The sequence below is a fragment of the Maylandia zebra genome, unplaced genomic scaffold (genome assembly GCF_041146795.1).
Source record: "Maylandia zebra isolate NMK-2024a unplaced genomic scaffold, Mzebra_GT3a scaffold01, whole genome shotgun sequence".
Lineage (NCBI taxonomy): Eukaryota > Metazoa > Chordata > Actinopteri > Cichliformes > Cichlidae > Maylandia > Maylandia zebra.
Window position 1 is genome coordinate 2022556 of NW_027490031.1, and position 19877 is coordinate 2042432.

Here is a 19877-nt window from a genome sequence, read left to right on the forward strand (position 1 = left end):
TCCTCAGTCCGATTCAATTTGCCATACAGATTCATAAGTTCTTTTACTACATTTGATTCCTCTTCTTTTCTTTGTCTGTTTAACTTTTTACCGAATGCAATTGAGGTTTTTCTGATTCTAAATTTAAGATATTCCCATTTGAATATCGGTGTATTGATGGCTTCATCATTCTGGATATCTAAAATTAATTTTTTAATAGAATTACAATACTCCTCATTTCTCAGCATCTGACAATTAAATTTCCAATAATCCTTAAATGTGTTGTTTTGGTCTTTGCTTTGTAGTCTCAGAATAATGGCGCAATGGTCACTTAAGGGACTGTTAGAGATGACTGTTTCCTTAACATTTTGTAAAATTGAGTTGGATACCAACCAATAATCAATACGTGACCTGCTTTGACCATTAGGTTGGTGCCAGTGAATTGTTTTACATCTTCGTTTAACACTCTCCATACATCTATTAATTTAGTATCATTAGCGAATTTTTCAAATATTGGGTTTTTATGTTCTCTTGAAAATTTTGAAGGCCATCTATCCAACCATTCATCAGGAGTCACATTGAAATCACCTCCAACTACTATATAATCAGTAGGGAATTTGGTATAAAGTTCCTTTATAACTGTAGAAATTTGATGCAGCAGGTTCTTATTCTCTTGATCATTGTTGTATCCATAAACATTAACCAAAATAATCAGAGTATTATCAGTATTTTACACACAGGCAACCCAATGTCCATTTTTGTCTGCCATGTTGCACAAAAACCTACCAGGACATCTGTTGAAACAAATAGCAACCCCAGCCGACCTGTTTGTACCATTACTAAAAAATGTTTTATCTCCCCATTGTGACCAAAATTTCACATCAGAATCCTCAGAATGAGTTTCCTGGAGAAAAAAACAATTTGCCTGTTGCCCCTTGCAAAACGGAAAAACAGCTTTGCGCTTAATTGTGTCTTTAAGTCCCCTTGTGTTAAAGGAAAAAAAAGAAATATTAGTTTTTAATTGGAACACAGAACACATGAACAGCTTTAAAGAGGAAGTTTAGGAGATGGAGTAGGAAAATCTTGAGATAAAAGTCCCATCATCCGAAATGTTCCACTGTATATTCCTTTCGTAGTCAGATGTCAGCCCGTACCTGGAGTCTCTACCCTGATACGTTTGCCTTCTATGAAACCAAAAGGGCCCCTGAAGCCTGCAGCCTTGCCTTCCTTCTGAGCTTGGTTGATTTTTGGCCACAACGCTTGTCTGGATCTCCAGTCCTCTGGGGTCAGGTCTTCAGCAAAGCGGATGCCTTCTTCTTTGCATACGGGAGAAGCCTTTGTTCGCCTCCAGATGTCATCTCTCACGGCACGTCTCACAAACAGAATAATGATTTGTCGATGCTTATTCTCCACCGCTCTTCCCACTCTGTGGACAACATCAACTGCTTCTTCCATCTTCATCTTTTACTTCCGGAGCAATCCTTCCTAGAAGTTCCACCACTTCTTCTCTGATATTTTCATTTGTTTTCTCCTTTTTCCCTTTGATACGAAGACACCATCTTCTTTTGTATCTTTCCTGGCTCAATACATGATCCTTAATATCGTCATTATCTTTTTTGATTGATTCCATCTCTTTTTCCAGGTGTTTTATTTTCTTTTTGCATTCTTGCAGCTCCTCTGAATTAGACTGCACCGATTTAGCGATGGATGCCAGCATGGCGCTATTTTGTTGAATTTGTTTGCTAACTTCGTCCATGCGGTCATCAACACGTTTTCCAAGACTCTCAATAGCTTTCAGTATAGTGTCAGTGGATGTGTTGGAGTCATTATCACTAGCCGTACCTTTTGCTTTTTTCTCCATATGTGGTTTCTCAGGAGTATTATCAGGGGTTGTTAACAGTCTGTCCCTCTTGTTGCTGCTAGAATTAGCCGTTTCCATCGGAGCTTGGTAGTCATGCTCGCTGTTTCTCTGGGTTGTAAAAGGGAGGTTTTTCACTGCCGGAGGTTTCGTGTTGTTGGTTTTCTTCATGTTCGGGCTGAAACGTCGTCAATATAGCTCAAAGGAGTGGATTTTATAACTTCAAGATTAAAACATCGGGACTTTAGTGAGGAGTTCAGACAGATGCGACTGCTCAGTCCGCCATCTTGCCCGCCCCCCCTCGTGTTTTATTGAAATTATGCAGGGCACTCCACATGGTTCCCTCATCCAATTACTTTCAACTCATTTCACCCAATCAAAGAAGAGGAAGTGCAGACCACGCTAATGCATCACCGATTCACCTTGCTGCTAAGTGATAGCCTATTCGGTACCAGTGTTTGTTACCCACTATGCGTTTTGATGTGTTTAAAGCATGATCAAACAAGCAAACGGCGAAATGTTTTTTCTGAAACAAGACATTAACTGTGTGGGGCATGGGTCGCTTGTTTACTTGAGGGATCAGCTATTAGCGCTGCGCTACCACAGTGTAGCATTATGATGCTAATGGAGTCCTGGCTAACACCGCAAACTCCGGACATGAGTGTCTGCTGCGGGCGGACAGGACGAGAGACAGCGGTGAGAGGAAAGGAGGAGTCTTCAGTCGAGACTGAAGACTGAAGAAGTCACTTGGATGAGTGATGAAACGTTTCTCCCACAAAACGCTACGTCCAGATGAACAGAATCAACTTTTGGAGATTTATAAGGAATCATTTAGAACAGTTTAAAACATTAACTGACTGAATCCATGAATCTGAAAACATGTTTCTGAGTGAAAGAGACAGACATGTACAGACTGAACTATCTGTTCAACAGTCAGTGTTTCTCTAACAGTAGGACACTCTTTACACAGCACAGACTCACTGAGGACTTAGTACCCACCCAAAACCCAGGATAAAGAGGTTCAGTGAATGTGGTGTTGAAGGTGTGGAGGTGGATCAGAGTGTCAGAGGAGACTCTGTAGAAGGACAGAGTGCCAGCAGGAAAGTCCACATACACTGCTGCTCTGTTAGAGACAGAGGAGGAGGAGGAGATCCGTGTTTGTCTGTTATTATGCCAGATTGAATGAGGATCATCATAAGAGCAGTTCAGACTCCAGGACTGATTATTGTGTCCAAACCAACAGCCATCGTTGCGTCCTTTCCTTCTGATTCTTCTGTAACTCACTGATATATAAACATATCCGCTCCACTCGACCTCCCAGTAACAGCGACCAGTCAGACCATTTCTACACAGCAGCTGACGAACATCAAATCTATCTGGATGATCAGGATATGACTGAACCTCCTCCACACGTGTCACCTTCCTGTTGTTGTCAGACAGTTTGAGGTTCGTGTGTACTGTGTTTGTGTCGATTGTGAGTTGGCAGGAATCTGATGGAGAGAACAAACACAATCCAGCTGCAGTTATTGATCCATCATCTGTTCATTGATTGACACTTTGATGATGACTCCTGACATCAGAGATGTGAATGTGTGCTGCTTTGTTTTCATGAATCACATTAAAAACACACTTACACTTCCTCAGACCTGGTCTCAACCATCGGACTCCAGCAGGCTCCACCCTGAAAGGAGGAGGGGGGTCAGACCAGCACAGTCAGCATGCACACATGGACATTACAAGGCTCTCATACACATACTGTTAGACACTGATAAAGGAACAGACCAACTGTTAGGTTTAATGTATGTGTTGCCAATTATAAAGCTAGAATGCTTCTGTTTGCTATCTAGGTAACCTATGCATATGAATATGTGCATGACATTGATAAGGGGAACAAGCAGCCTTGAGAAGAACAGATTCTACCAACAACAATCTGGGAGAGCTGTACTCCCATCATATAACCACACACAATGTATAATCATCCTTGCACAGCACAATCACGCTTGCACAGCACAATCACACTTTGTAACCAGTTATAGTAATTTCTTATAGGTAATACAGCAACAAGCTTTATGAATATTCATGTGTGTAACCAATAAAAACAACCTGCAGGGGGGAAAGCAAGTTGAAGTGGGTTGGAGACAACTGCTTCCCTCTCGCAAGTGAAAACTTGAGCTCTGTGTGGCCTCATCCCTGAGTGACCTTCTGTTTATCCAGCAGTATCAGGGGTAAAACTCTGACATTAACTGGTCCTTCGAGCCGGATTCGGGATCTTAGTTCGTCGAGGAGGAAAACGACGGGCCGAAGTCTGACTTCAGCCAGGACCTTAGGTACCTGTTAAGAGACCCGGGACGCGAGATTTGTTGCTGGACCGGCTGCATAGCGTCTGCCTTCCCCTCGACGGGCACAGATTCACGAATTCGAGGCAGGACTCACACGGGAATGACTTCATGCAAGTACAAAGGGGATGGCCCTGTAAACCGTGTTCCGTATACGAAAAGTAGTTGGGTACTACTGAGTCTTTCTAGGAAAGCCGCCGTCAAGGACAACTAGAAGTCTTTCAAGGAACGCCACGATCAAGGATCGTGTGGCCTTCGTAGCCCGGTGTTGGAGGCGCCGTGTGGCTGACAACGACAAAAAGTGAAGTAGAAGTGCACTGCTGTGTATATATATGTGTGTGTGTGTGTTCATGTGAGTGAGTGCAGAAACAGACACGTAGTCTGTAGCACTAATTGTTGTCATTGCAATGGGTAATCAAGCAAGTAAGACTGCCTCAGAAGGGGACGTTAAGTTTATGCAGAACTTCACCCCCGGCAACACAAAGTATTTAGAATGTTGGCGTAAAAAATATGAATTTGAAGGGAAACTTGTTGAGGGGAAATGCAAAATGTTAGTGGATAAGTTGACAGTAAGTGCAGCATGTGCAAAGGGAAAAGACAGAGAACGAAAAGAGTTACAGGTGGCAGCTGCAAAGTTATGGCTAGAACAAGCTCAAAAACGCAAAGAAGCAGGGAGAGTGAAGAGAGCAGCATTGCAGGTGGCAGCATTGAAGCAAGATTATGAAACTTGTAGCTCACTGAGTGCAGGCAGAGAGAGAGAGTGAAACGGGAGAGAGAGGTTAGAGAGAGAGAGGACGGAGAGACAGAGGCAAAGGAGCGGGAAGCAGAGAGAAAGAGAGAGGAGGACAATAGGATTAAAGAAGAGCATGGTGAATATGATCGCCCTGAACCCCTCATACAACAAATGACTAGCACTTGCTGACACTGCCAACACCCAGACATGTTTAGATAATCTTTTAGATTGCCAAAGCCAACAACAGCCCATCCCTCAAACTATAGATTCAACTGAAGTATTGTTAAACTTATCAGGAAAGGAAACAAAACCAGTCCACACTTTGATAGTACAGGGCAAAGCTGTCCACTTTCTCTGTGACTCAGGAGCAGATAAAACAGTCTTGAAAGATCACGTGCCCAAAGTACACCCCTCAAGTGGCACAATTTATGTAAAATCTACCAACGGTCAATTAAATCAACATAGAATTTCTAAGCCAGTGTGGATCAGTGATCCAAATACAGATGAGACAGCTCAGGGCTCAGTTGTGATGCGCTCCACATGTCCTGTAAATCTATTGGGAAGAGATATGATGATAAAACTTGGAATTTCAATAATTCCGACATCCACTGGGATGATAGCTGCAGGAAAAGGAGAAACTGCTGAGACAATGGTTTATCAGGGCAGTGGAGATTTGCATTACTACTGGACACTTGACCTGTCGCCCTCCAGGCCAGGTGATGTAAACCGTAAACTTTTAACTGCAGCTGAGGAAATGTTGACATGCAGCCATGACAACAGGAACCTGAAAGTTTCCATGTCACACTGAGGAGCTTGGAAAGAAAAGCGTCTGGACTTCTTTGAGTTTCTTGAAGACGTTTCACCATATTTTTCTGTTAATGTTATCAAACAACAGAATGGGAGTTTTAAGTATTTAAGCTGCCATTTCCAAATGTTAGCTGCTCCTGTCTGCCTCTTTGTCACACACAGACAGAAATAATTCACAGCCTTGTTTCTTTCTCAGACAACACGTTTTCAACCTATGTAAACCTGTTCATCTTTCTGTCAGTGCCACTGATTGTCGTTGTGACTGTGGACATAAACATGGGAAACACATATTTAACATGGCTGACACTTTATTAGGTACACAGTGGCCAGAGGTGGGAAGTACTTAAGAATTTTCAGGCATCTTCACTTTAATATTTATTTTTACTCTGTTCATTTTTAAACAAGTATCCTTAATTTCTACTTCTTACATGTTCAGAAAAGGCTCATTACTTTTGGTTTAACACATTTGTGGGGAGTTATTTCGCGTCACTGCGTGCCTTTACACATCAAACTGATTTGAGGCTAGAAATATTGTGAAACGTGCTGAAAACAAACTAAACTAGACTAACTGCATCATTTAAAGGTTGTGTAATATTCTGCAATATGTTTAACATGCTGATCCTGAACACAGCTCATTGCTATAAGTCAGTTTTGGAGTCGGATTGCTCCTTTATGTTTGCTGGTGACGTCATCCCAGTACATAATGGGTTATGTCTCACAGGAAGATAGACACTGCTGAAGAGCTTGCTGTCATGACTAGTTGGTAATAAAAATTAAACTTGGTACGCCTGGACCCTTTGTACCAGCACTAGTTTACAACACAAAATAAAACAGGCTGCATGAAAATCCTCTGCAGGTTAGTGCAGGATAGACAGGTTAGTTTGCCATACTGTGATGGATTTAAAGTAGTACTGGCAGCGTTAATCGCGTTAAAAGGACATTAACACCATAACCGCATTAGTGTTAGTGTTTCAATAACCCCAGTAACACCTCAAAGGATACACAACCTACAGATATATATATACCCATACCAACATACCCGTGCACCCGCACACATGAAACAATTGGACAAAAACACCCTATAAAATCTCTACCTCCTCCCTGCACCCTGTAAAAACCATATCCTTAAACCACTTTTTAAACTGCGCCATGCTTGGACATTGCTTCATATCTTTACTTAGTCTGTTCCACAGCTTCACTCCACACACAGAAATGCAAAAACTTTTTAATGTTGTACGGATACGAGGATGTTTTAAATTTAATTCCCACCTCAAATTGTATCCCCGTTCCCTTTTAGAAAACAGTTTTAGAATATTGTCAGGAAGCAGGTTATTTATTGCTTTATACATAATTTGTGCAGTGAGAAAATGAACCAGATCTGTGAATTTAAGAATTTTTGATTTTAAGAATAGTGGATTTGTATGATCTCTGTGTCAATGTAAAATTGTACTTAGCAGTCAGTATAAGTGTTGGGTAGATAGCTTGGACTGGGAGGACTGTAAGGTGCTAGTTCAGATTTGCAGCTACCACCCCCCGGAGTGTCGGCTGGATGAATGTTCAGAAGGGAGACAATAAAGACACCGAGGATAGTGCAGACTCTTGTATTGACTTCACAAGGTTGAAGGTAACAGGGATTGTCAGAGGAACGTGGAGTAAAAAACGTCCTACATGCATTTAGAATTTATTTAGAACTACAAATTAAATTTATTTTAGCAATTATTGGTTTTTTTAATGTCACAATTCCAACCCTGCTCCTTTATCTGGGCTTGGACCGGCAAAAGTGACCCAAAATAGGCACTCTGGTGGAGTTACTTTGTGTGTGTGTGTGTGTGTGTGTGTGTTTATAAGTAGTTTTAAACCTTGTGATCCACAAAACAGCATAACAGTTAAAGAAGAACTGACTGCGTTACAGTCAGTGCGGGAGCAGCGACTTCGCTCATGCGCGATTCTTTGGCACTTTGGACGCATAGGTGTGAACATCTTATGCCCTGATAGAAGCTGGGGGAGGACTATCCTCCGCCCGTGCTTTGGAACGGGCGAGGTGCCCACGGCAGCACCCGCTGCTTGTTGAGAGTAAAAGCGATACCCGCTTTCACGTCAAAAAGTCGTCATAAATAAGTCTCCAATAACACCATGAAAAGTCGCCAGATTTGTCGCTAGTCGCTTTTTAGAAAAAAAGTCGCTAAGAGGGTCTGAAAACTCGCTAAATATAGCGACAAAGTTGCTAAGTTGGCAACACTGGGTGGGTTGACCTCTACTGGCCACTCTAAACAACTAGTAGGGGGTCCTTTAGCAGCTAAAGACATTTTTATTTCAAAAAGCTTTTAATTAGACCAGGGTTTTCATGGTGTATTTTATGACTGTATTATGTTTTTACCTTGTACAGCACTTTGTGACATATGTCTGTGAAAGGTGCTATATAAATAAAGTTTACTTACTCACTTACATGTCCCTCTTTAGGGGCACTTCATTAGGGCTTAAATCTGGGACTCACCACCATTAAACCTTAGAACTGAAGAAGCTTCTCGGATGAGCGGTGAAACGTCTTCAAGCAACTTAAAGAAGTCCAGATGCTTTTCTTTCCAAGCTCTATTAGAAATGAACATTTTATTTTCACTTATTTAACCCTCTGGGGTCCAGGGTATAATTGGCCGTTTTTGACTACTTTTGATTTTACCTCTATATTTCACATTTAAAATATGTTTTTCTTGCCTTGTTTGGTATCAATTTTTTTTCATCACAACCTCAAATATCTGAAATTTGAGTTATTTTTTTTCATTTTAGTATACTATATTAGCACAGTTTACGTAAATTCAGACAAAAAAATTCAAAATCCGAGTAGACTTATATTTATTTATTTTTTTTAAACGTAAATTTATTTTTACTGTAAAACGCACAAACATGTTTAAATCATTTTCATAACTTGAAATACAAATAGAAATGGTATATTTCAAAAAATTATGCACGAGTTTTGCAAACAACAAAGGTATATGGTACTATTGACCTAAAAATGCAGCCAAGGCCTCAGGCGTTTTTTATAAAACCATTTAAATCTATTTAAGAATAAGAATAACTTTATTTATCCTGAGGGAAATTCTTTTGTCATGTACATGCTCAAAGCAGCAGGAGAGACAGAGAAACAGATAAATAAGATATACAATATATACAATAAGAATAGTACTATAAGATAAGATAAGATAAGATAACTCTTTATTGTCATTGCACAGTCATACATAGTACAGTAGTACAATGAAATTGGAAAAACTGTCCTACGTCGGCACTACATATAACACAACACGACACGATATGACACATCACAACGTAACAAACAACACAACACAGTATATTAACTTAGTATAAAAAAAGAAGAATAAGTGTATGTGTATTGCACACTGTTATTATTGCACATTAATTATTATTGCACCTTGTTATAAATATAAATATTATTGTTATCGTTTTAAACATTGTTACCTCCCCCTAAAAAGTCCAGGGAGATATCCAGTCAGGTCAGCTATTTGCATTGATCAGGGCTATTGCCCTGTTGTAAAAGCTGTCCTTGAGTCTATTTGTTCGGGACCTCAGCAGCCTGAACCTCCTGCCAGACGGCAGCAGCTTAAACACCCGGTGTCCTGGGTGTGTGCAGTCCCGTAGGATGCTGCGTGCCCTCTTGAGACAGCGAGTGCTGTACAGGTCCTTCAGGGAGGGAAGAGGATGTCCAATGATTTTTTGGGCCATGTTGATGACCCTCTGGAGTGCCTTTCTGTGTGCTGTGGTGCAGCTGGAGAACCACACACAATATGTCAGCACACTTTCAATGGAGCAGCGGTAGAAGACGGTCAGCAGCTCCTTCTTCAGGTCCATTTTTCTGAGGATTCTCAGAAAGTGGAGACACTGTTGGGCCTTCTTTAAGACCGCAGAGGTGTTAGAGCTCCATTGGAGGTCTGTGTCTATGTGCACACCCAGAAACTTGAAACTGGAGACCCTTTCCACGCACTCCCCGTTGATGCTGACAGGCTGCAGCTCGGACTTCCTCCTTCTGAAGTCAACTACCAGTTCTTTTGTTTTGGTGGTATTGAGGTCCAGGTTGTTGTCTGCACACCAATCTGACAGCCTCTGAACTTCAGCTCTGTATGCAGTCTCATCTCCCCCTGAGATGAGCCCCACCACAGTGGTATCATCTGCAAACTTGATGACTGTGTTGTCTGGGTGGGAACTAACACAGTCATGTGTGTACAGAGTGTACAGTAGGGGACTCAGTACACAGCCTTGTGGAGAGCCGGTGTTGAGGCTGAGGGCTGAGGAAAGATGAGGCCCCACTCTAACTCTCTGTACACGGTCTGAGAGGAAGTCTCTGATCCAGCGGCAGGTGGTGGAAGGAAGTCCAATTTCCAGCAGTTTATCTATTAGTCTGTCCGGGAGTATTGTATTGAAAGCAGAGCTAAAGTCAACAAAGAGCAGCCTGGCGTAACGGCCCTGCACTTCCAGGTGAGAGATGGTGGTGTGGAGCGTTGTAGCGATGGCATCTTCAGTTGATCTGTTAGCTCTGTATGCAAACTGGAGCGGGTCGAGTGTGGGTGGCAGGCAGGACATGATGTGACGTCGGACCAGTTTCTCAAAGCACTTCATTATAACAGGTGTTAGAGCAACTGGTCGGTAGTCGTTGAGGCTGCTAATGTTAGTACGCTTTGGCAGTGGGACAATTGTGGCTGACTTTAGGCACGGCGGGATGCAGGACTGGGACAGTGAAGTGTTGAAGATCTTAGTGAAGACCCCAGCCAGCTGGTCTGCACACTCTTTTAGGACCTTTGCGGTTACCCCATCTGGTCCGGTGGCCTTCCTGGGGTTCACTCCCCTCAGTGTGCGCCTCACCTCATATTCCTGCACTATGAGGCTTGGGCTGCTGCTGTCCGATGTTTTTGCTGCTGCTGCCTCTGGTCCCTTCACCTCAAAGCGTGCGAAGAAGTGGTTCAGCTCCTCTGCAAGCTCCGCGTTACCCTCAGTCAACGTGGTATTGCCAGCTTTGTAGTTGGTTAAGTGCTGAACTCCCTGCCATACCTGTCGTGAGTTGTTGGTGGTGAAGTGGTCTTCGATCCTTCTCTTGTACGCTGCCTTGGCCTCTCTGATGCCTCTTTTCAACTGAGATCTGGCTGCACTGTACTGCATACCATCACCGGATCTAAAAGCGGCGTCACGTTGCTTCAGCAGGACCTGGACCTCTTTAGTCATCCAGGGTTTCTGGTTGGAATACACCCGGAGACGTTTGTCCACAGTGACACTGTTGACACAGAAGTTAATATATGAGAGCACTGATGTTGTGTGCTCTTCAAGGTCCTGATGTTCGAACACGCTCCAGTCCGTGTTTTCAAAACAGTCCTGCAGCTGATGTGATGCACCTTCTGGCCAGGTTTTCACAGTTTTTGTGACTGGGGGGGCTCTTCTCCTAATGGGAGTGTATGCAGGGATCAGCAGCATGGACATGTGGTCTGACAAACCTAGATGTGGTAGAGGGGTTGCTCTGTAGCCTTTTTGGATGTTGCTGTAGGCTTTATCCAATGTGTTTTTCCCCCTCGTTGCACATTTAATATGCTGTTCAAATCTGGGGAATACTGACCTTAAATCAGCATGGTTGAAGTCCCCAGCTATAATGTGCACTGCGTTTGGATGGGAGTTCTGCTGGTTGCTTATTGCTTACAGTAATATACAGTGGTAGGATAGTGCAAGACATACTATCAAATAATTCTAACGAGGGGACTTCCAGTGTCATGGTGGCGAGAGTAGCAGCATAAACAGGAGCTCCTGCATCGATAGCTAAAATAATCTGCAATTCAAGAATATAATTCATTAAAAGCGACTTTCCCCTCAAGAATAATGAGTGGAAGATAAAAATAAGAAGGGACGAGCCCCAGGCCGAAGCTTAGAAACGCGACTTGAGAGTAAGACATATGAAACACGCTCTGAGCAAGAGGGCGAGAAGATGGCGGCGGAGGCCACAACATCAGCGCTAGGCCCCCTCAGACAGGTGGTGAGTGAAGTACTGGTGGAGGGCATGCAAGACCTTAAGGCAGAGATGAAGAAGGAGCTATCGCTTGTGAGAACAAGTTTGAAAGAGGACATGAAAGCCCAACTGAGCGAGTTAACACACAAGATAAATCAACAGGTTACCACTGCCACAAGCAGGATCGAGGAGGTGAGGAAACGTCTGGAAGAAATGGTAAGAAACATGGTAGGGAAGGAGAAATGGGACATTGGACTGAGGGATGCCATTGTTCAGCTGCTGGATAACCAGAGGCAGCTCCAAGAGAAGGTTACGAATTTGGAGGGGCGCTCACGCCGTAATAACATACGGATATATGGCATCCCTGAGAACATAGAAGGCACCTCCATGCTAAGGTATGTGGAAAGCATGATGATATCGGAGTTGGGGGACGGTGTGGACTTGGGCAGCGAGAAGAACCTAGGGATAGAGAGTGCTCACCGGGCGCTGGGAGTGCAGCCGCCGCCGGGGGCGCCCCCTTGATCAACGGTGGTGCGCTTCTTAAAGTTCAATATTAAAGAACACATCCTACGCGCTGCATGGAAGAAGCCTGTATATATAAAGGAGAAACGGATTTTGTTTGATCACGACTATGCCGAAAAAATACAAATGCAGAGAAAAGAGTATGGCCCGGTTAAAAAAGTACTTAAAGAAAACGCCATCCGGTTCCAGACCCCGCTTGCTAAAATGCGGGTTCATTTTGACTCGGGAATGGTCCTATACAATAACGCGGAGGAAGCTGCGGCGGATCTAAGAAGACGCGGATACACGGTGGGACCGGTGGCCACAAGAAAGCCCAAAGGCATTACGGCGGAGATGATCAGCACTATCCTACCGACGAGCGTGGTTGGGCCGCGGCGCGCCAGGAATACAGCTGATCTATGCGGGAGCGCACGGGAAAAGCTGAAGGTTTTCCAGCGCACGGAGGATGTCGGTACGGAGGAGTAACACCTGTGCCCCACCCGCCCCGTTTCGCTGTTAAGATGAACATAAGACCAACGGAACAACAGGTGCACCGGGCTGCTGATCAATACAGGGGGGTATATGGTTGGATGGCCTCCTCCCCTGGCCGTGATGGAATATGGCACGTCGATCTCCCTTTGATCATAGAGTGGTGAGGGTCCAATGCAGGTGGACTCATATGTTTGTTGTTTTTGTTTTTTAGTTTCCCTTTTTCCTTTAAAATATGAAACAAGAGGGGCCCCACACTGTGGCATTTCCCCCAGACTGAGAGGAGAGAGAAAAAAACCTCTCTTATGGAAGACCTGGTTTATTTGGTTAAGACAAGTTCTGTCTTTGTTCATGTGTGTTTATTATGTGTTCTGAGTATTGTTATGTTGGTGCAGGAAAATAAGTTGGAAACATGAGAAATGGAAGAGAATGGGATTCAAAAATATTTATTATGCCTCACATAGATCTGGCAAAAAAAGAGGAGTGGCCATTCTGATACCGAACAAGGTTGGTTTTGAGTTTTCTGGAGAACATAAAGAGGGAAGATTTGTGTTGGTGAAAGGGAAAATGGAACAGGAAGACGTCACGCTGTGTAATATATATGCACCCCCTGGTAGTAGTACAGGGTTCTTTAAGGAGATATTCAGTCTTATTGCCGCAGAAAGTGTTGGTACATGTATATGTGCAGGAGATTTCAATTAACTTCTCCATCCAAAATGGGATACAACTAGCCGAGACCGGAGGGGAACTAAATTAGAGAAACAAGTAAAAACAATGTTATCTGAGTTGGGGCTTATAGATATATGGAGATATTTACACAAACATGAACGCAAATTTACATTTTATTCAGCGAGACATGATATGTACTCGAGGATTGATTATTTCTTTACTTTTAGTAAAGATCTCCACAGAGTGAAGGATTGTATAATAGGACAGAGAGATTTATCTGATCATTCGGGATTAACTATGAAGATTGGGTTTAAAGCTAGCCCCAAAAACACCTTATGGAGGCTTAACACAGGTCTGTTAAATAATGACTCGTTTAAAAGAGAAATGGGACAGGAGTTACAAACATATTTATAACTCAATGACAATCGAACAGTTAATCCTACAATTTTATGGGATGCGGCTAAGGCATACCTTAGGGGTAAAATTATTGCAAAATGTGCAGTCCTAAAGAAGGTGAGAGCAAAAAAGCTGTCAGATTTCCAGGAAAATTTGGAAAAATTGGAACAACTGCACACCGTTACAAGGTGCCCCCAGGTATTGGAGCAGTTGAGGCTGGTTAAACAGGAGATCCACAAAATTTTAAGTGAGGAAATTGAAAAAAAAAAAATATATAATAGACAACGGTGGTATGAGGCAGGACCGAAGCTGCTAGGCTATTATCATGGAGACTCAGGAGGCAACAACAGGAGAACACTTCCAGTTGAGGTTCCAGAAAAACAATTTAGGGATGGGATATGCATTGCTCAAGATTCATATGGGGTAATAAAAGGCCGAGAGTGAAATATGCAACAATGCAGCTGCCTGGTGAGCGGGGAGGCATGGCTCTACCGTGCTTTGAGGATTACTATCTGGCAGCCCAGATCAGACCTCTAGTGTGCTGGTGTAACTCTAAGTTTGAGGCAAAATGGAAGGACATTGAGCTTTCTTTGATGGATTTCCCAATACAGTCTGTTCTGGGGTCTCTTGAGAGTTTGCCACAGGCATATCAGGTGCAAAATTTATGTGTAAGTTTTTCCCTGAAAAAATGGGCAGATGTGATTAAAATTTTTGGTCTTAATAGGGAAATAGGGTTGCTGGGATGGCCAGCGTATCTCCCACGCTTCCTTCCAGCATTGTTAGACCATAAATTCAGGGAGTGGTCCAGGCATGGAATCACTGCAATCTGTAAGATAGTTAAGCATGGGGAGCTGATCAATTTTGAGGACGTGTCAGATTTACGAGATCGGCAGGGAAGATTTTTATCGTTACCTACAGGTTCAGAGCTTCTTCCGGAAGGAAATTAGAATGCTTGACGCAGATGCTAGTGGGGTGATCCAAATATTTATGGATGCTTAGGGTGAGAACATTATAAGAGGTACTATAGGCAAAATATATAGAAGTTTTACAGCCATAAAAACGACCTCAACAAGATATGTCAGTCATCGATGGGAAAAAGAAGCAGGTATAACTATCTCAGAGGAAGATTGGTTGCGGATGTGGAAGAATGTGTTATCTACCACAAATTCTTTAACATGGCGAGATTTTGGATGGAAGAATTTAATTCGATTCTTCATCACACCAAAGCAGAAATCCAAAATAAGTGGTTCAGGCGCTTCATGGGAGTGCGGGGAGGTCGCTGCAGGTTGCTTCCATGTCTTCTGGTCATGCCCTAAACTGAAGACCTTTTGGGAGGAGATTAAACAAATGGTGATGGATGTGCTGGAAGTAACACTGGACTTCTCCTTTAGTACCATGTACCTTGAGAATATCCCTGAGGATATAAAAAACAGAGACTCATACTTACTGAAAATAATTATGATTGCGTGCAAAAAGGCAATTACTAAGTGTTGGTTACAGACAAGCCCCCCCACACGGAAGCTGGTCATAGACATTATTAACACAATTCATCATATGGAACTGATTACCCTTTCACTGCGGCTACAGAAGGAGAAAGGAGAGAGACTTTGGGACCGATGGGATCGTTATACGTCAAGAGACTAGAAACTGATACCTCTGTGATGCAGAGGGACAGCTGCAAATTTGTTTGAATGGGACATGCACCTGTGTAATATCTGTAAGTAAAACAAGGCGTTGTGTATTTTGGAATATGTGAACATATGTGAATGTGTTGGTTTCCCTTGCCCTCTTTAGTTCTGTATGTAAAATAAGATGAAAATCAATAAAGATAAAGTATTAAAAAAATATCTCTAACGAAGTAATATAAATGACTGTATCCTGGAGAATAAATGACTTAACTCTCAGTGCAGGTGATTCTAGAAAGTGACATAGTATTGTGCAATAGAATAAAGGAAGTAGCAGCGTTTGATGGGGGGATGAAACAAATATTCAATATTCAATAAGCTACTGTTGGGTAATATTGCATGCTCTGAAAAGGAAAAGAATAACATTGGTAATCGTCTCAGGAAAATCACCTAGAGAGTGAGGAAGAGTTATACAGTCTTATTGCCACCGGCACAAAGGATTTACTGTTGCGGTCAATTCTGCATTTTGGGGCAATGAGTCTTTTGCTGTGTTTGCTCCAATGGTCCATCATGGGGGCGTGCATTGGGTGCATTGTCCATGATAGAAAGAAGCTTTTTTAGCATTCTCCTCTCAGACACCTCCTCCAGGTTGTTAAATCTGACACCCAGGACAGAAACAGCATTTTTAATCAGTTTGTTCAGCCTGTTGACATCAGCTGTCTTCACCCCACTTCCCCAGCACACAGCTGCAAAAAACACAACACTCTCCAACACCGAGTGATAGAACTTGGTCAGCATTTTCCTATCAACATTGAAGGACCTGAGTTGACTCAGTAGAAAAAGCCGGCTCTGCCCTTTTTTGAAGATAGCATTGGTGTTCTTGGTCCAGTCCAGTTTACAGTCCAAGTGTACCCCCAGGTACCGGTAGTCCTCAACAATCTCCACATCAGCCCCTCTGATGGTGACAGGGTTAGAAGGAGGAGCCTGCTTCCTAAAGTCCATAATCAGTTCTTTTGTCTTTGTGATGTTAAGTTGTAGGTGGTTAAGCTCACACCACTTGACAAAGCTGTTCTCCACTGAAGTCAGATGTGTAGAGGGTGAAGAGGAAGGGTGATAGCACCATCCCCTGCGGCGCCCCTGTGCTGCTCAGGATGTTATCTGAGCGGCAGCTCTTCAGTCGTACATACTGTGGTCGACTTGTTAAATAGTCTGTAATCCAACCTACCAGTGGGGCGTCCACTTGTGAGCTTATTCCCCAGCAGTGATGGTCTGATCGTGTTAAAAGCACTAGAGAAGTCAAATAACATGACCCTCACAGTGCTCCCAACAATGTCTGGATGAGAATAAGCCTGGTCCAGCAGGTAGATGATGGCATCCTCCACACCGATACGAGGTTGATAATCAAACTGCAGGGGGTCCAGCCAGGGCTCCACGAGCAGACGCACATGTTTCAGGATGAGTCTCTCTAGCGTCTTCATGACATGTGAGGTCAGAGCCACAGGCCTGTAGTCACCGAGGGTCGACGGGTTGATCTTTTTAGGGACAGGAACCAGGTAGGAAGTCTTCCAGAGTGATGGGACTCTCTGCATTTCCAGACTCATGTTGAAGATGCGTTGTAGAACTCCAGACAGCTGGGAAGCACAGCACCTGAGGGCCTTGTCAATATTGTCTTGATGAGAATCACAAAGAACATCCCAGTCCGTTGACTCAAAGCATCCCTGCAGAGTCTCTTCCTACTCCCTTGTCCATGTTGTAATGGTTTTTATGGCTGCAGGTTGTCTCTGAATGGCAGGTCTGTAAAGGGGCTGGAGGTAGACTGGGTTGTGATCAGCCCTGCCCAGAGGAGGGAGAGGGCTGGAGGTGTATGCCTCAGTAGCATTGGCATTAAACACGTCTAGTGTTTTATTGTCTCTTGTATTGCAGTTCACATACTGCTTGAATGTAGGTAGAACAGTGGAGAGGTTTGTGTGGTTAAAATCACCCGTTATAGCCATAAACGCAGAGGGACTACGATTTAGTAGGTCCGCTGTCACAGAGCTGATGACATCATATGCCTGCGCCACATTGGCGTCAGGGATGATGTAAACAATGACGATAATGAGGGAAAACTCCCCCGGTAAATAATATGGTTGAAGACCGACTGCTAACAGTTCGACTTGTTTGTTACACACAGCCATCCTCATGATAACGTGACTGGGGGAACACCAGCAGTTGTTAACATAAAGACTGAATCCTCCTCCCCTATTCTTCTCGCTGCTGCCTGGGTCCCTGACTGCTCTCACACATGTAAATCTGTTTATATCCACCACCTGGTCCGGGATGTTTTTGTGCAGCCATGTCTGCGTGAAACATATAACACTGCATTCTCAGAAAACTTTCTCTGTCCTTGTTAGCGTTGCGATCTCTTCCATTTTATTAATCAGCGATCTGACATTGCAGGTCACTACTGATGGGAGAGCAGGACGGAATCTTTTCCTCCTCAGTCTTCGTGTTTTCCCAGCTCTGCAGCCGCAGTTGATCTTGATCAACGCGGAGGTCTCATGCTGAACACCGGCATGGCTATGCTGTCTTAGTCCCAGCAGCAGGTCCCGGCTATAGACAAAGGGGCAGTGTGGCGTCGTGGTCATTTCAGTAGTTTTACAAAGAGTTTCTAGTCCAAACATGGATAAAAATTTCTCGACAACACAAGAAGTATAAACTAAATAAACTAACTAAGTAGACAAAAAGAAATAAATAAGAGGAAAAGAAAGAAAGCGGAAAGTAATTTTCAACTGTAGGGAGTATGCTAGACAGTCAGGTGTTCTGCATCGAAGAACACCTGAAAGTTTTCCATGTGGGAACAGCGTTTACACTGGAATCTGCCTTTGATGGATTTTTTTTTGAGCAAATGTGACACTCAGCAGTATAACTGACAAACAAAACAAAACAATAACTACACAACACACTAACTACAGCCTCCAAACACGCTAAACGTCACTAATGTCTCACATATGAAAACTCTCTCTCTCTCTTTCTTTCGCTCGCCCGCTTTCCGTCGCGGGTGTTGCTCCTAAAAACTCCCCCTTCTCCCTAAACAACCAAATGTCACATGTTGCTATATCATTTTTGCGATTGGCTAACATGGTAAACTCTAACACCAATAGGGAAGGGGTGTTTTTTCTTTTTTCACTCACAAACGGAGAGTGTTTGCTAGTGCTGTCTGTAGAAAACACCGTTTTTACCATTCTTCCCGCTGTAAACACCACTGTTTTTTTCAGAAAAAAATATCATGTGTATTTCTTATCATAACTCTGGTTTTACGTGGCCCATCGACACAATTCTAAAAGTGGTATGTAGTTTGAAGTCCCCACTTTTAACCCCAAGTTGAAATGGAGACTTTGACTCGATGCATTTTGTAGCTGTGTCATCTTAAATTGGTCATGTGATTTTGATGCGCCGGCGCGTCCGGCGACCCCAGAGGGTTAATTCGTGCAATTACTTAAGCGCCCCAGAAATTAAGTGATTTTGTTAAGAAAATGCTTTAGTTCCTCACATTTTTATCTTTTTGTTCAACCTACTGAGCACAAGCTGAAAGTCTGAACTTCAACTACATCTCAGTTTTTTTTATTTAAAATTCCCTGTAGTAACCAAAATTTAAAAATGTTGTCTCTGTCAAAATATTTATGGACCTAACTGTAGTTTTAATTTTAATTAAATTCTCAACATGATTTATGAGTTATCATAAATGTTCCTGCAAACACACTCCTTGGAGATAAATATCCATGTACTATCCGGGCTAGACTAGTGTGTCTGTCTTGCATGTGTGACTGTTCATGTCTCACCTGCTGGAAACAAAAAGGAAGTGAGTGAAGGATACAGGAAATGTTTCCAGTTCTTCCTCCTCTATCAGACATTCTCTCCATACCTGAGAGTGTCCAGTGTCCAGCCTGGATCCTTCAATCCAGCCGACAGCAGCTTTATGCCTGAGTGTCCTGGATGATTGTATCTCAGGTCCAGCTCTCTCAGATGGGAGGGGTTGGAGCTCAGAGCTGAGGCCAGAGAAGTACAGCTTTCTTTTGTGATCAGACAGCCTGAAAGACTGCAGACACACACAACAACAATCCATATGTGAACAGTGATTTTCTGTTGGTCAGATACAATAACATCTATCCATTTCCAGCCATTAAATTTAATTTAACTTGTTTATAAGTGAAAATTCCCAACAGACAACAACAGTCATCTCAAATTGTTTAACAGTGTAAGTTAACACTCCACAATATTAGAGAGAGAGCCAACCATCAGACCAGCACTGCCTGAAATCGGAAGTGATGTCATTTTGCGGAAATGTAGTTTTTTACCATCGGGGCCTTATGAGCCTATACTTGTGTTTTTAATAGTTATGTTGGACTTTCTGTGTCGTTTCTGGGATGCTTAGGACTCATATTGCACTGCTGGAAATAGTTTATTTTCATGCATATGCTGCTTTTTTGCAAATTTGCACTATAATATT

General features: G+C 43.0%; 1 pseudogene across 1 annotated transcript in view; it reads right to left on the reverse strand.

Moving 5' to 3' along the window:
• Positions 1-2627: 2627 nt before the first annotated feature.
• The window catches only part of LOC143415594 (uncharacterized), a 51481-nt pseudogene continuing 34231 nt past the window's right edge, over positions 2628-19877 (reverse strand). The window contains exons 9-11 of the transcript XR_013096022.1: positions 19293-19466; positions 3472-3518; positions 2628-3327 (exon numbers count right to left, since the gene is read on the reverse strand). The product of XR_013096022.1 is annotated as an uncharacterized LOC143415594 (transcript). The remainder of the gene's footprint in view (positions 3328-3471; positions 3519-19292; positions 19467-19877) is intronic.